Raw genomic sequence first — 15,211 nt, 5'->3', positions numbered from 1 at the left:
CTCCTCTCCCCTCCAGTCCTTTCCTCTTCGTTGTCTTCTGTCTTCTTCCCTCTCGTCTTCTCTTCTCCTGTTCTTCCTCTTTTCTTCCCCTTCCTCCTCCTCCCACCCAATTAGTGTCTTTGAGAGGTCAATAACTCCATCATCATCATCATCATCATCATCATCATCATCATCATCATCATCACCACCACCACCATCATTATTTCATATTTACGGCCTTCATCCTCCTCCTCGTCCTCCTCCTCCTCCTCCTCCTCCATGTTGCTGGGTCCTCTCCTCCTCATCTTTTTATCCCAGTTCTTCTTCTTCTTTCGCATTTTGCTGCGTCACTCCCAGTCCTAAAAGACTTCCAGTAGCCTCTTCTCCTCCTCCTCCTCCTCCTCCTCCTCCTTCTCCTCCTCCTCCTCTATTTCCTCAGTTTCTTCCTCTTCTGTCCCTCTCCTTCTCCTCCTTAGCAACCTCATCTATCCTCCTCCTCCTCCTCCTCCTCCTCCTCTTGCTTCTCCTCCTCCTCCTCATCATCATCATCATCGTCGTCGTCGTCGCCATCATCGTCATTATCACCATCATCATCAACATCACCATCAGCATCATCGTCATCATCATTATCATCATCATTATCATCATAATCATCACCATCAACCTCATCATCATCATCATCATCATCACCACCACCACCACCACCATCAACATCAACATCATCATCATCATCATCATCATCACCACCATCATCATCATCATCATCATCATCATCATCATCATCATCATCATCATCACCATCATCATCACAGCCTTTGTATGTCTTTCCGCATCATTTCCTTTCTCATGCATATATCTCATGCATATATTTTTGCACTTTCTAAATTTCTCTTTCCGTCATATTCCCATTCTTTCCTTCCCGCCAACCTCTCTCTCTCTCTCTCTCTCAAGCCCAACCATTAACTGAGTAAACTGTGTGTGTGTGTGTGTGTGTGTGTGTGTGTGTGTGAGAGAGAGAGAGAGAGGAAAATCAGACAGACGGAGGGAGATAAGGCGGAGAGAGAATTAAAGAGAGAGGGAGAGAAATTAGAGATAGGGAGGGAGGGGTCAGTAATGGCGTGAGAGAGAGCGCTGTGTCATTAGCCCAGACTGCTACTAATGGCTCTAGTTAACGAGAGAGAGAGAGAGAGAGAGAGAGAGAGAGAGAGAGAGAGAGGAGGTGGCAGGACACTCTTTTCGACGCTGCTGTGTCCCTAGGAGAGAGAGAGAGAGAGAGAGAGAGAGAGAGGAGGTGGCAGGACACTCTTTTCGACGCTGCTGTGTCCCTAGGAGAGAGAGAGAGAGAGAGAGAGAGAGAGAGAGAGAGAGATAATGAAGGAGATTCAGAAGAACTTAACTGACTCCTAAGACGCACCTGAAGAAAATCGTGTCTTCAGGTGTAAATAGATAATTAAAGGTGCGACACAGGTGAGGGTAAATGGAGAGAGAAAGAGAGAGGATGTAGGGAAGGGGGAGAAAGAAGGAAAAGGAAGGCAGGAGAGAAGAAAGGAGTGAGATAGGGAAGGAAGGAGGAAGTGGCCGAAGGCAGAAGAGAAGAAGGTGTTGAGAGGGAGGGAAGGAAAGAAGAGAGAGAGAGAGAGAGAGAGAGAGGAATGACGAAGGAAGAGAGAAGAGAGGAAGGGAAGGACAGGAGGGGAGAGGGAGGGAAAAAGAAGGAAAATTGGGTAGAGAGATGGAAGGAAGGAGGGAGATTGGGAGTAGGGAGGGAAGATGGAAGAGGGAAGGAGTCTTGAAGTGAGGATTATGTAGGAAAGAAGAGGATTGAAGGAGGGAGGAAAAGAGGAGGAGGAGGGAGGGAAGAAGATTCGGGAGAGGGAGGGAGGAAAGGAATAACAGCGGGAAGGGAGGGAAAGGGGGAGGGAGAAGTGGAGATAAAGAGGAGGGATGACAGGGAGGATTGAAGGAGTCTGTCTCCCTGGCCACTCCACCGTTATGTAAGAGTGCTTTCTCTCTCTCTCTCTGTCTCTCGCTCATGTCTGTTTTTAAACAAATTTTCGTATTTTCCCTTCTTTTCTCTATATATTTTTTTTTTGGCAAATTCTGTTTCATAAAATCTATGTTTCTCTCCCGATGACTTTATTTGGTTTAATTATTGTTATGTCTTGTGTTTTATTCTTATTCTGATTTTATTTATTTATTTATTTTTCACTGTGGGAACGACCTCTCTTTTAAACGCTTTCTTGATCATTCGTGTTTTATCATTTCTCTTCCTCCACTCCCTTTCCTCTTGTCCTCCCCCTTCCCCCTCCTTCTTTTCCCTCCCCCTCCTTCTCCCCTTTCCCTCTCCTCTCCCTCACCTAACCTCTCTTCCCCCCCCCCCCCCGGCCGGTCAGACTCTGGAATTAAGTTTGTTTCTTCTATGTCCATTTTCGCCCATTAGAAAAATTAGGAACCTGAATATAACATCGATGGTTGTGTCTTAATGTAGGGGATAAGTGTGACCTGGAAAGACTTAATTGCTTTAGTGACCCTCGTGTATTTGGTAGGTGCTGACTCTCTCCCTCTCTCTCTCTCTCTCTCTCTCTCTCTCTCTCTCTCCATCTTTCACTTCCACGTTGTTTTTCTCCTCCTCCTCCCTCCCTCCCTACCCATCTTCACTCCCTCTGGTCTTCCCCATCTCCCCCACTCATCATCCCCCTCCATCCCCAACTCCCATCCATTCAACCTTGTCCCCCCCATCCACTTGCAGCACTCCTCCCCCTCCTTTCCCCTCCCGCCCTCCCCCCTCCCTTTACCGCCCCCCCTTCTTTCACCCCCTCTCATTCTTTCCTCCTCCTACTATCCCTCCTCTTCATTCTCCCTCCCTCCCCTCCTCCCCATCCCTTTCCAAGCCCCTCCCCGTCTCTCCCCATCCTCCACAATCCACCTATAGCATGTACCCCTCTTTCTCCCCCCTACCTCCCACCCTCCAGTGCCCTCCCCACCCCCTTCTCCCTCCTTCCCCTCCCCACCCCCTCCCCATTTCTCCCTCCTCTCCTTATCCCCCTTCTCCCTTCCCTCCCCACCCCTTCTTCCTGCCTCCCCTCCCCACCCCCCTTCTCCCTTCCTCCCCTCCCTGTCCCCCTTCTCCCATCCTCCCCTCCCTGTCCCCCTTCTCCCTCCCTCCCCATCCCATCCCTTTCTCCCATCCTCCCCTTCCCACCTTCTCCCTCCCTTCTATCCTTATCCCCCTTCTCCCTTCCCTTCCCACCCCCTTCTCCCTTTTCTCCCCACCCCCTTCTCCCTCGTTCCCCTCCCCACCGCCTCCCCATCCCCCTGCAGCCTTGGGTGCTGGAGACTGCAGTTGAAGTAGGATTTATAGTATTTTCCGCACCATAACGTTCCCCATCCTATCATTATCATTATTGAGGGTAGCTGAGTTTGCCATATGGTCGGTTGTCGTCTGGTGCGTCCTGCTGCTGCTGCTGCTGCTGTCACACGAGCAGCAGCAGCAGCAGGAGGAGGACTCAGTGTTGCAGTGTACAGCGTGCAGTGTGCAAGTGTCGCGCTCTCCCGGCCCGACCCATTTTGAAGGCTCTCCTCAGCTCTCCCGGCGCCAAAAGCTCACCCAGCGGAACGACGCCATAGCAGTGTCCCTCGTGGTGTGGCTGGCGATGGAGACTCCCTGACACCTCCTCCTTAGCGATTTATTCCGTTCATTGGTATCCTCCCGTGTCTTACTGATGGAAATTGTGTCGATAGAACGAGATAATGATATGAATGTCAAGGTGTCATATTGAAACTAAGTCGCAAAGGAAGAGGCATTGCGCAGTCTCCCGTGGTGCCTTGAAATACGATCCAGAATTATGTGTCGCTACCTGCAGAAGTCCATATCACGTCCCTTTTCCTCGGAGGGAGAGTGACGGCCAAAATTCCACTTCTCCCATGCTGGCGAAGTGGGAAAGGCGTGTGTTTGGGAAGCGTGAAGGAAGTGGAAGCATTGTGGACTAAGAACTACGAAGTGGGAAGACGCTGGAGTGTTGCTGGGTACACAAACGTCAAGAAATCGCTAAGAAACCTAAAAATGTCTTGAATGTCGATCAGTAGTGGTAATATGTAGAGGATGGACATTATACCAGTGGCGATCAGTGATATAATAATAATGATAATAATAATAATAATAATAATAATAATGGGGATTATTATATATACATGGGGTACCAACCTTGCAAATAATAATAATAATAATAATAATAATAATGATAAATGATATACATAGATAGGAAAATAGATCTGGTACCGACCTTGCAAATAATAATAATAATAATAATAATAATAATGAAAATACGCATATCTAGATTGATAAATAGATTGGTACCGACCTTGCTGATAATAATAATAATAATAATAATAATAATAATAATAATTGCCTCGCTGTTGATATCCACCTAAATATTTTCTAGATGTCCAGATTTTTCTATCGCTTCCCCAAATTTATAAATGTTTTTTTTTTTAATTGGGTGCTAAAAGTTTTTCTGTATTTTCTCTCAAATCTCTTGTGCATTTTTTTTTTTTTTTTTTTTTGGTATCGTCCCCTTAAGTATCTAAGTCGCCCCCTAAAAATAGTGGTAATGATAATAATAATACTAATAATAATAATAATAATAGTAGTAGTAGTAGTAATAATAATAATAATAATAATAATAATAATAATAAACGTCCTGAAAACTCCACTTCGATCGCCTCAGAAATAAACAAATAAATGAAATGAATCGCTCCCTTAAAGGTCCCTCTAAATCCCTTAAACATCCCTTAAAATCGCTCCTTTAAAAGCCCCTAAAAATCGCTCCCTTAAAAGTCCCTAAAAATCGCGCCCTTAAAAGTCCCTTAAAATCGCGCCCTTAAAAGTCCCTTAAAATCGCGCCCTGAAAGGCCTAAAATCCCCCTAAAACGTCCCCCCAAAAGCGCCACCTAATTTTTTTTCTCCAATTAAAAGTATACCTTTAAATCCCTTTAAAATTTCCCAGCCTTTCCCTAAAAAAAAAATGCAGTTGTGGTCTCATTTCTCACTGACCACATCGCACTTCGTTTCCTTATTTCCATCTTATTTCCCCCATTTTCCCTTATTTCCTTCTTATTTCTCTTATTTTCCCTTATTTCCTTCTTATTTCCCTCATTTTCCCTTATTTCCTTCTTATTTCCCTCATTTTCCCTTATTTCCTTCTTGTGTCCTTCTTCCTTCCTTATTTTCCTTTTGTCCGTATTTCCTTGTTTTCCTGATTTCCTTCCTTTTTCCTAATTTTTCCTTACTTCTTCCTTATTTCCTTCCTTCTTCCTTATTTCCTTTTTCCCGTTTTTTTCGCTTCTGTTTTCCTCATTTTTTGCGTATCGTTTTCTGTTTCAAATTAACTCCCCTTTTCATTATGTCCTGATTTTCACATAATTTAGGAATTTTTAGGTTAACCCTTATTTCGCTGACATTCTTATTATTCGTATTATTATTATTATTATTATTATTATTGTTATTAAAATTATCATTATTATTATTATTATTATTATTATTATTAACGGCCATGCCACGTTGAGTACACCGCTTCCCGTCCGATCAGCGAAGTTAAGCAACGTTGGGTCTGATTAGTACTTTGATGGGTGACCGCCAGGGAACACCAGATGCTGTTGGCATCCCTACGTGTCAAGTGGGGTTGGTGGAGGATTAGTGCCCCTCCCTGTAAAACAATTAACTCTAGCCCTTGACCACCCCGTTTGGGATACATGGCGTCTGGCAATGGATGGATGGATTTTTATTGTTATTAAAATTATCATTATTATTATTATTATTATTATTATTATTGTTATTATTATTTTCTCCATATTCCTCAGTAAATTTAGCTGTGTAATTGTTCTGTTGTTCTTTTCTTCTACATCATTTTTCTTCTTCTCTTTCTCAACACATGTCTTACCATACCCCCCATCCCTCCCTCCATCCCCCTCCTTCTGTCCCTCCCCTCCCCCCTCCCCCTCTACCACGTTCCTCTGAAGTGAGTGATCCTTAGTTGTTATTCCTACCCTCCCCCTCTCTCTCTCTCTCTCTCTCTCTCTCTCTCTCTCTCTCTGTGCCCTTTTTTTGCTGGATCTTGTCTCAGTGTCTCAAAACAACCCCTTCCCCATTGCAATCTGTCTCAAAACAACCCCTTCCCCATTGCAATCTGTCTCAAAACAACCCCTTCCCCATTGCAATCTGTCTCAAAACAACCCCTTCCCCATTGCAATCTGTCTCAAAACAACCCCTTCCCCATTGCAATCTGTCTCAAAACAACCCCTTCCCCATTGCAATCTGTCTCAAAACAACCCCTTCCCCATTGCAATCTGTCTCAAAACAACCCCTTCCCCATTGCAATCTGTCTCAAAACAACCCCTTCCCCATTGCAATGTCTCAAAACAACCCCTTCCCCATTGCAATGTCTCAAAACAACCCCTTCCCCATTGCAATCTGTCTCAAAACAACCCCTTCCCCATTGCAATCTGTCTCAAAACAACTCCTTCCCCATTGCAATGTCTCAAAACAACCCCTTCCCCATTGCAATCTGTCTCAAAACAACCCCTTCCCCATTGCAATCTCAGTGTTCCCCTTATTGCAGAAAATTCCCCGCTTTCCTCTCGATTCTAAGCTTGTGTGAGCAGGCTTGGATTTGTCTTTGGATTCCCTGATGTGTCTTTGTATTCGTGGATTTCTTTGGGTTCCTGGATGTCTTTGGATTCCTGGATTTTTTCTTTGGATTCCTGGATGTCTGAATTCCTAGATTTTTTCTCTGGATTCCTGGATTTCTCTTTGGATTCCTGGATTTTTTCTTTGGATTCCTGGATTTTTCTTTGGATTCCTGGATGACATTGGATTCCTGGATTTTTTCTTTGGATTCCTGGATTTTTCTTTGGATTCCTGGATGACATTGGATTCCTGGATTTTTTCTTTGGATTCCTGGATTTTTCTTTGGATTCCTGGATGACATTGGATTCCTGGATTTTTTCTTTGGATTCCTGGATGTCTGAATTCCTGGATTTTTTTCTCTGGATTCCTAGATTTCTTTGGATTCCTCGATTATTTTGGATTTCATTTTTCTCTGGATTCTAGGATTTTTCATTGGGTTGGCATACATTCTGGGTATTTTATTAGCCTTTACTGAGCCGTGATTATTGGTAGTTATAAGAATTAAGTAACGAAAGGTCTAGAGTAGGGGGTTCATGGAAAAAAACAGTAACAACAACAAAAATACCACTACTACTACTACAAATAAATAATAATAATAATGATAATAAATAAATAATAATAATAAGAGTAATAATAATAATAAAACCTTTGGCGATAAGAATACAAGAGGCATCATGTATATGCTAAGAAGGAAAGAATTAAGCCTTGAAGTCTCACTAGAGGATTTATTTCATGTTTTTTATGTAACCTACTTTCCTCCTCCTCCTCCTCCTCACAGACGTGGGTAGTAATACAGGAAATTTGGATATATTACACTAAGAATAATAACCGTATGGATATGCAGAAAATACTTGGTTGGTGAAATGCATCGAGGGGATAGAGTTTGCAGCATTGTTAGGGTTGACGTTTTGCCATGAACGTTGCAGCCAATTGGGTGTGCAACATGAGCGTGAAGGCGGCTCTGTTGCATATGGAGCGTAGCAGCAGAGTGAAATTGCAGTATATACTTTGCAATGGAAAGAATGTGTAAGGGTGGCTTTATTACAGAGCTCGTAGGAACAGAAAGTGCAGTTGATATTTGGGTGTTGCAATTATGAAAACAGTAAAGATGTTTCAGTGTTAAGTGTGTAGGAGGGTGGCTGTACTGCAGAGCTCGTAACATATATAAAGTGCAATTGATACTCAGGTGTTGCAAATCTATGAAAACAGTGCAGTAAGGAAGATGTAGAAGCGTGGAAGTACAATGTGTGAGAGTGGTGATGGTGAGAGGGAAATGAGTAGTGATAAGTACTATACTCTTTTCATCTTAACTTGGCCCAATTTTTCGCCACTTTGCAGCTTAGGCCTATTTCACGTAGACCGAAGAGGGAAGGGTGCTATGACTTCTTCGTGACTAGCATCATATCCTAATGTTAATTGTTAAAACTCGGCATTCACGGTGGAGAGATGGCGATTTTAGGCCAAGTTAGAGTAAAAGGATTATAGTTAGTAACCCTGATGCATGAAAATACAGGAGATACATAGGGTTTGAAATACATGGAGAGAAATACATCACCGGGAACGTCATGCTGTAATGGTTTTAGGGAGAAATACTGAATAATGATACAGAAAATATGCTTACCTCCTACTCAAAAATGACGCTACCCTACCATACATCTGTTGCTGTATGTATCACTATGTATGCTGCATAGTGTGGGGGTCGTAGTGATAGAGAATAAACACTGTGGGCATTGCAGTCACGTGTGCAGTGGATATCTTGGTGTTTGGAGAGTGATGCAGGGATGTGGGTGCAGTGCCATGGAGTAAAGAAGTTGGTTGAGTAGATGAGGTGGATGAGGCCCTGAAAATAATAATGCAGTGAAATATTGACCGTAACAGCCAATAAAAGTATAGTAACCGATTGTGTGAAGGTATTTCCGGCAGTGAGAAGAATGTTGCAGTGAAGGACAGTGATCGCAACGGCCAGGTAGAAGTAAAATAAATCCTTTGTTGATGAGATGCATAGAGACGGGTTACAGTGAAAAAAAAAATAGTACTAATGAATACGGGAATGAAATAGAAGTACAGTAGATGTTTTGCCGTGAAAATACCTTGAGGAGAGCACCGTAAAAGAATTAGTGAACCTAACAGTGAAATGGCGCTGCAGTAAATACCTGGATGGAGTGAATGGACAGGTGTGACGGTGAAGGGGGAAGGTATGGTGGTAGTGGTGATCAGAAGAAAGCTGCAGTGAACGTAGCAACTGCAGTAGATGTTTTGGTGTTGAAATACTTAGAAATTAACAAAGTGAACGCTGGATTTACTTGGTAGTGCAATAGCTACTACAATACAGAGGAACTTCGAGGTGGTGGTGAAGAGAGAGTGGTGTTGGTGGTATTGTGGTGGTGTGGTGTGGTGTGGCTCAAGGATGGTACCACACTCAGGCTTATGACACCACTCCCTCTGCCCTCCTTCCTCAAGGTGAGTTTGAGTTATACCTTAAGGTGTTATACTCAGACCCTATTTGTTGTATTGATGCTGCTTGTCATATTCTCTCTCTCTCTCTCTCTCTCTCTCTCTCTCTCTCTCTCTCTCTCTCAGGAGATCGTATTCTTGTCGGCTGATGAAGCTCCCTAACACCTGTTCGTAAGCGATTTATTGTGCTTTTTCTTTTGCACCTTACTTACAAAGGGGTCCGTATTCTCGTCAGTTAAGGAAGCTCCCTAACACCTTTTCCTAACCGATTTATTTTGTTTGCCTACAGCTTGTCGTCCTCTTCTGTACTGCTTAAATCCTTCCAATATCATCATTCTTTGCATAAGTAAAGTACAAAACGATATTAACCAGCTGTACCCAAAAATAAATCGGTATGGAAGAGGTGTTAGGGAGCTTCCATAACCGCCGAGAGCCCAAGCTGAGAAAAATCGTCTGCAGGAAGCAAGAATGAACGTGTCATCAGGTTGAAGGGGTTTTGTGTGTGTGTGTGTGTGTGTGTGTGTGTGTGTGTGTGTGTGTGTGTGTGGATCAAGAAGTTATTTTTGGTATCTTTTAATTTGTGTGTGTGTGTGTGTGTGTGTGTGTGTGTGTGTGTGTGTGTGTGTGTGTGTGTGTGTCAAGAATTTATTTTCACATCTTTTAGTAAGTACGATTTTTATTTTACATATTTTTTCTATCTATTTTTTGTCTATTACCTTATCTTTATCTGTTTCGGTCTGTCTTACTTTGATTTATTAATAGGATTTTTTTTCTTTGGTTGGAGAGTCTATTTTCGTCTCTCCCAGTAATGGCCGGTGCTGTGTCATCCCTTGCCCCGTAGAGAGAGAGAGAGAGAGAGAGAGGGGGGGGGGGTTAAAACTGGAAAGAGAAGGATAATGAAGGAGAGAGAGAGAGAGAGAGAGAGAGAGAGAGGATAAGACTGGGAAGAAAAAGGATTGAAAATGGGAAAGATAATGGAGAGAGAGAGACAGACAGACAGACAGGCAGACAGACAGACAGAGGGACTAAGAAAAATGTACTGTACGCTTGATAATGTTAGTGTGGGAGACTGAAATTGGTTTAAGGGGGGGACAAGGTACGTGGTGTTATTTTGTGCCTTGAGAGAGAGAGAGAGTAACCTCTTAACTGGGGTATTTTGTGGCTTGAACCGTGTATGTGTATGTGTGTCTGTGTGTCTGTGTCTGCGTGTGTGTGAGAGACAGAGATGGAGGGGGGGAATAGGAGAGAAAAGGGAGAGGGGGAGAGAGGAGAAAATGGGGATGGGGAGGGGAGAGAAGAGGAGGTAGAGAGGAGGAGGAAGAGAAGGAAAGACGAGGGAGAGAGATGATTTGATGGGGAAGCGATGATAGTAATGATGATGGTGATGATGATGGTGGTGATGATGATGATGGGGGGAGGGAGCTGCATCGTGTTTTTTCATCTCTGTATCCTTGAATATAATGGATGTGTTGGAATAGATTTTTTTTTTTATGTAATGACCCGTATTATTTATTGTTTTTTTATTACCTACGTGGACTTGTTTTGGTGATGATGAGGTTTTGTGTGTGTGTGTGTGTGTGTCGGGGGAACCATCGCGACAAATTACAGTACTAGCGCCATTTGTCTCGAGTGACAGGAAATGGTGCTGGAGAGGACACTGCCAGGTTGGATGGGTGGCTGGTGGAGTGGTGGTGGTGGTGGTTGTGGTAGTAGCGGTAGTAGTAGCAGTAGTGGTGGTTCTGGTGATGGCAGTAGTAGTAGTGGTGGTGAAAAAGCAACATTACTACAACACTGGCATAGAACACACACACACACACACACACACACACACACACACACACACACACACACACACAACACGAGAGAAGAGGAAGTAATATAGAGAAACACAAACCAACGCAAATCACAGGAACATAGGGTAGTACGAGACGACAATTTACTGAGAAAAAAAGAAAAAAGAAAAATAGAGACAGTTGTAGAGACGAAAAATATAAAGACGAGAAGTAAGAAAAGGAATGAGAAGAAAATGAATGCAGTGGCGAAGAAAATAAAGGAAGACAATGGGCTGAGTGCAAATAAAATGGAATGAAAAGAAATGAAGAAGAAACTAAGAAGATAAGAAAAAGAAGACAGTGAAGAAGACGTAGAGCAAAGAGAAGAGAATAAGAAGAAGACAGTGAAGAATATGTAGATTAAAAAGAGACTGCAAAGCAGGCAGTGAAGAAGACATAGACCATGAGAAGAGAATTATAAAGAAAGTGAAGAATAAGAGCAAACGAGAAGGGAAAAAAAAAACAGTGGAGAAGACATAGAGAAGACGGTAAAGAAGAGACCAAACAGTTATCACAGTGCAAAAGAAATAACGCTGAGTGAAAAAGTGAATGGTGTTGAGCAGAGGAGCATGAGCCTCTCTACTACCACGTCCGCTGTGCATATTATTCCTCCTTTATTTATTCAGATCAGTTAAGGCTTGGAACTGGAGGGGTTTAGACTGCTCTCCGTAGCCGAATAAAATCGTCCGGAAGCAACGGAAATAAATCACCAATGGACGCGTGTTAAGTCAGGACTGTGCCGAGTCCTGGATATCACTACCAAAGCAGCGTTGAAGTTACCTTTAGACTCAGAATTTTGACGAGGGATTTACAAGCGATCTTTTTTGCCGTGAGATTTATAAGCACGGGATTATTTGGCATGAGTTTTTCAAGCAAAGGATTTTTTGCCGTGAGATTTACAAGCAAAGGATTTTATGGCGTGAGATTAACAAGCAAGGGATTTTTTTGGTGAAGGATTTACAGACGGGATTTTTTTTTTTTTTTGGCGAGGGATTTACAAGCAAGGGATTTTTTTAGGGGATGAGTAATTTATAGGCAAGAGATTTTTTGGAGAGGGATTTAGAAGCTTTTTTTTTTTTTTTTTCAAGGGTTTTACAATCGAGGGACTTTTTGGCGAGGGATTTACAAGCAAGGGATTTTTTTTGACGCAGTTTACAAGCAAGGGATTTTTGGGCGAAGGATTTAGAGACAAGGGATTTTTTGGCGAGGGATTTACAGGCAAGGGATTTTTGGGCGAGGGATGTACGGGCAAGGAATTTTTTGGCGAGGGTTTTACAGGCAAGGGATTTTTGGCAAAGGACTTTTGGCGAGAGATTTACAAGCAAAGGACATTTTGGCGAGGGATTTACAAGCAAGGGATTTTTTAATGAGGGATTTACAAAAGCAAGACATTTTTTTTGCGAGGGATTTACAGGCAAGGGATTTTTTGTGAGGGATTTATAAGCAAGGGATTTATATATACATAGAATCCCGAACTTGACCCAATAACTTTACATGATTCATGCGCCAATTCATAAATAATAATAATAATGATACCGGTAATAATAAGATTGGATGATGGATGGATAGACTGATGGATAGATAATAATAATAATAATAATAATACCGGTAATAATAAGATTGGATGATGGATGGATAATGATGATAATAATAATAATGATAATAATAATAATAAATATAAACATGGGTCAAATTCTTTGCCATTACGTAGCTACTGTTACTGATGACCTTATGGAAAAATTATTAGGGAGACTTTATTATTTTTATTTATTTGTTTATCTATTTTGTCTATCAGGTCGTTAGTAACTGTACCTCCGCATCTTTGAAGAATTAGACTGATGAGAGAGAGAGAGAGAAAGGGGTAATGAAATGAATGGTAGGAAGGTAGTGCAGTGGATGGTCGTGAGGGAGAAGAGGTTAATTTGAGTGAGGTAAGGTGAGGTAGAATGGGAGGAGTTTGTGAGATGTGGTGAGGTATGAGGATAGAGGTGTGGTAGGACTGTGGAGGTAGATTTGAAGACAGAGGTGTGATATTAGAGGTAGATTTGAGTGAGGTGTAAGAGGTACGGTTAGAAGAGTGTGCGAGGTGTAAGAGTGGGGTAGGATGTGGTGAGGTGTGGAAATAGAAGTGTGGTCTTGTGGTAGAGGTAGATTTAAGTGAGGTGTATGAGGTGAAGGTAGAAGAATCAGAGGTGTGGTGAAAGATTGGGTTAAAGTATAGCGAGGTGTGGAAATACAGGTGCGAGGTGTGGAGATAGAGGTGTAAAGATAGAGATGTGAGGTGTGGAGATTGGGATGCGAAGTGTTGAGATAGAGATGAGGTGTGGAGATAAATGTGCGAGGTTTGGAGATAGAGGTGCGAGGTGTGAAGATAAGGGTGCGAGGTGTGAAGATAGATGTGCTAGGTGTGGAGGTAGAGGTGCGAGGTGTGGAGATAGAGGTGCGAGGTGTGGAGATAAAAGGTGCGATCTTACCTCATACCTGCGGTTTTGGGATGCCGTTAAGCTCTTTACCTGTCCATAATGTTGGTTACTGCCGATGGTGGTAGTTGTGGTTGTGGTAGATGTGTTAGTGGTGATAGTTGTGGTAGTTGCTGTGTTGTGGTGAGTGGTGGTTGTGGTAGCTGGTGTGTTGTGATGGTTATGGTGTATGGTGGTGGTGGTAGTTGTGGTGGTTGTTGTGTTGGATGTCGGGGTGTGTGTGTGGTTGTGGTGGTGGTGGTGGTAGTTGTGGTAAGGAGTGGGGAGTTGTGGTTGTGTGTGATGCTGTGGTATGGTTGTTGTTTTGTTGTGGTTGTAGTAGTTGGGTTAAAGGAAATAGTAGTTTGTGGAGGTCGTGATAGTTGTTGTTGACGTGGTGGTAGTAGTGATGCTGATGGTGAGTGGTTGTAATAGTAGTAATAGTTGTAGGGGTGGCTGTAATAGTAGTAATATTAGTAGTGGTGATGGTGATAATGGTCTTGGTGAGCATAGTGGTAATTCTTGGAGGGTAATAATGGTTGCAGTATATAGTTGCAATAATTGTGGTGGTTACAGTGGTGGTGGTGGCGGTGGCAGTTGCAGTGGTCGTTGCAGTATTTGTGGTGGTAGTAGTAGTGGTGGTGGTTGCAGTTGTGGTTGCAGTATTGGTGGTGGTAGCAGTGGTGGTGGTGGTGGTGGTAGCAGTAGTGATGGTGGTGGTGGCAGTTGTGGTGGTTGCAGTAGTGATGGTGGTGGTGGCAGTTGTGGTGGTGGTGGTAGTAATGGTGGTGGTGGTAGTAATGGTGGTGGCAGTTGTGGTGGTGGTGGTAGTAATGGTGGTGGCAGTTGTGGTGGTGGTGGTAGTAATGGTGGTGGCAGTTGTGGTGGTGGTGGTAGTAATGGTGGTGGCAGTTGTGGTGGTGGTGGTAGTAATCGTGGTGGCGGGAGTGACAGTGACAGCAAGAGAACAGCAGTCTCGTCTCCTGTGATTGATGGCGCTGCAATGACAAGAGACGGAACCACCCCACCACCACACAGTTAGCAGCACACACGATACAGTTAACAGTCACTACTTGTATCTTTACCTGCACTTCATACCTGGAAAGAGAGTGATAGGCAGAATTAACTCTTACCCATGCTGGCGAGGTAGGAATGGGGAAGGTATCTGAAGGAAAAGTTTGGCATATAAGTGGACGTGTTATAATGGCTGTATGTATGTACGAGTATATTCCTGAGAGAGAGTGATAGGGAGAATTAACCTTTACCCATGCTGGCGAGGTAGGAATGGGGAAGGTATCTGAAGGAAAAGTTTGGCATATAAGTGGACGTGTTATAATGGCTGTATGTATGTATACTCTTGAGAGAGAGTGATAGACAGAATTAACCCTTACCCATGCTGGCGAGGTAGGATTTGGAAAGGTGTCTGTAGGAGGAGTTTGGCTTGTAAGTGGACATGTCATAATGGCTGTATGTATGTATCTTCCTGATAGAGAGTGATAGACAGAATTAACCCTTAACCATGCTGGCGAGGTACAGTAGGAGTGGGAAAGGTGTCTGTAGAGAGAGTTTGGCTTGTAAATGGACGTGTTATAATGGCAGTTTGTATGTATATCCCAGCAGTATTAACGGACAGGGGGCGGACTCGTGCAAGCATATGGAAGGGCATACCACCAGCATCTACTCTTGTCCACCACCGCTTGGGTTCGATTCGTGGGTCCGCAGCAAATGACACTGATGACATGGTTTGGTCTTTGTCAGTGGCTGTGGATTAGTCAGTGGCAGTGGCTGTGGTTTGGTCAGTG

At 43.3% G+C, this 15,211-nt stretch overlaps 1 protein-coding gene and 1 non-coding gene across 3 annotated transcripts in view; both read left to right on the top strand.

The window, feature by feature from the left end:
* The window catches only part of cnc (NFE2 like bZIP transcription factor cap-n-collar), an 820,654-nt gene that overhangs the window by 697,315 nt on the left and 108,128 nt on the right, over positions 1–15,211 (top strand). The gene's annotated exons all lie outside the window — the stretch shown is intronic.
* LOC145396912 (5S ribosomal RNA) lies at positions 5,522–5,640 on the top strand. The gene has a single exon (XR_013896871.1). It is a non-coding gene; the product is annotated as a 5S ribosomal RNA (ribosomal RNA).

The sequence above is a fragment of the Coenobita brevimanus genome, chromosome 39 (genome assembly GCF_032717465.1).
Source record: "Coenobita brevimanus isolate Jiangsu-jjx chromosome 39, ASM3271746v2, whole genome shotgun sequence".
Lineage (NCBI taxonomy): Eukaryota > Metazoa > Arthropoda > Malacostraca > Decapoda > Coenobitidae > Coenobita > Coenobita brevimanus.
The sequence above is the reverse complement of the archived record's forward strand: the minus strand, read 5'-3'. Positions and strand labels throughout refer to the sequence as shown.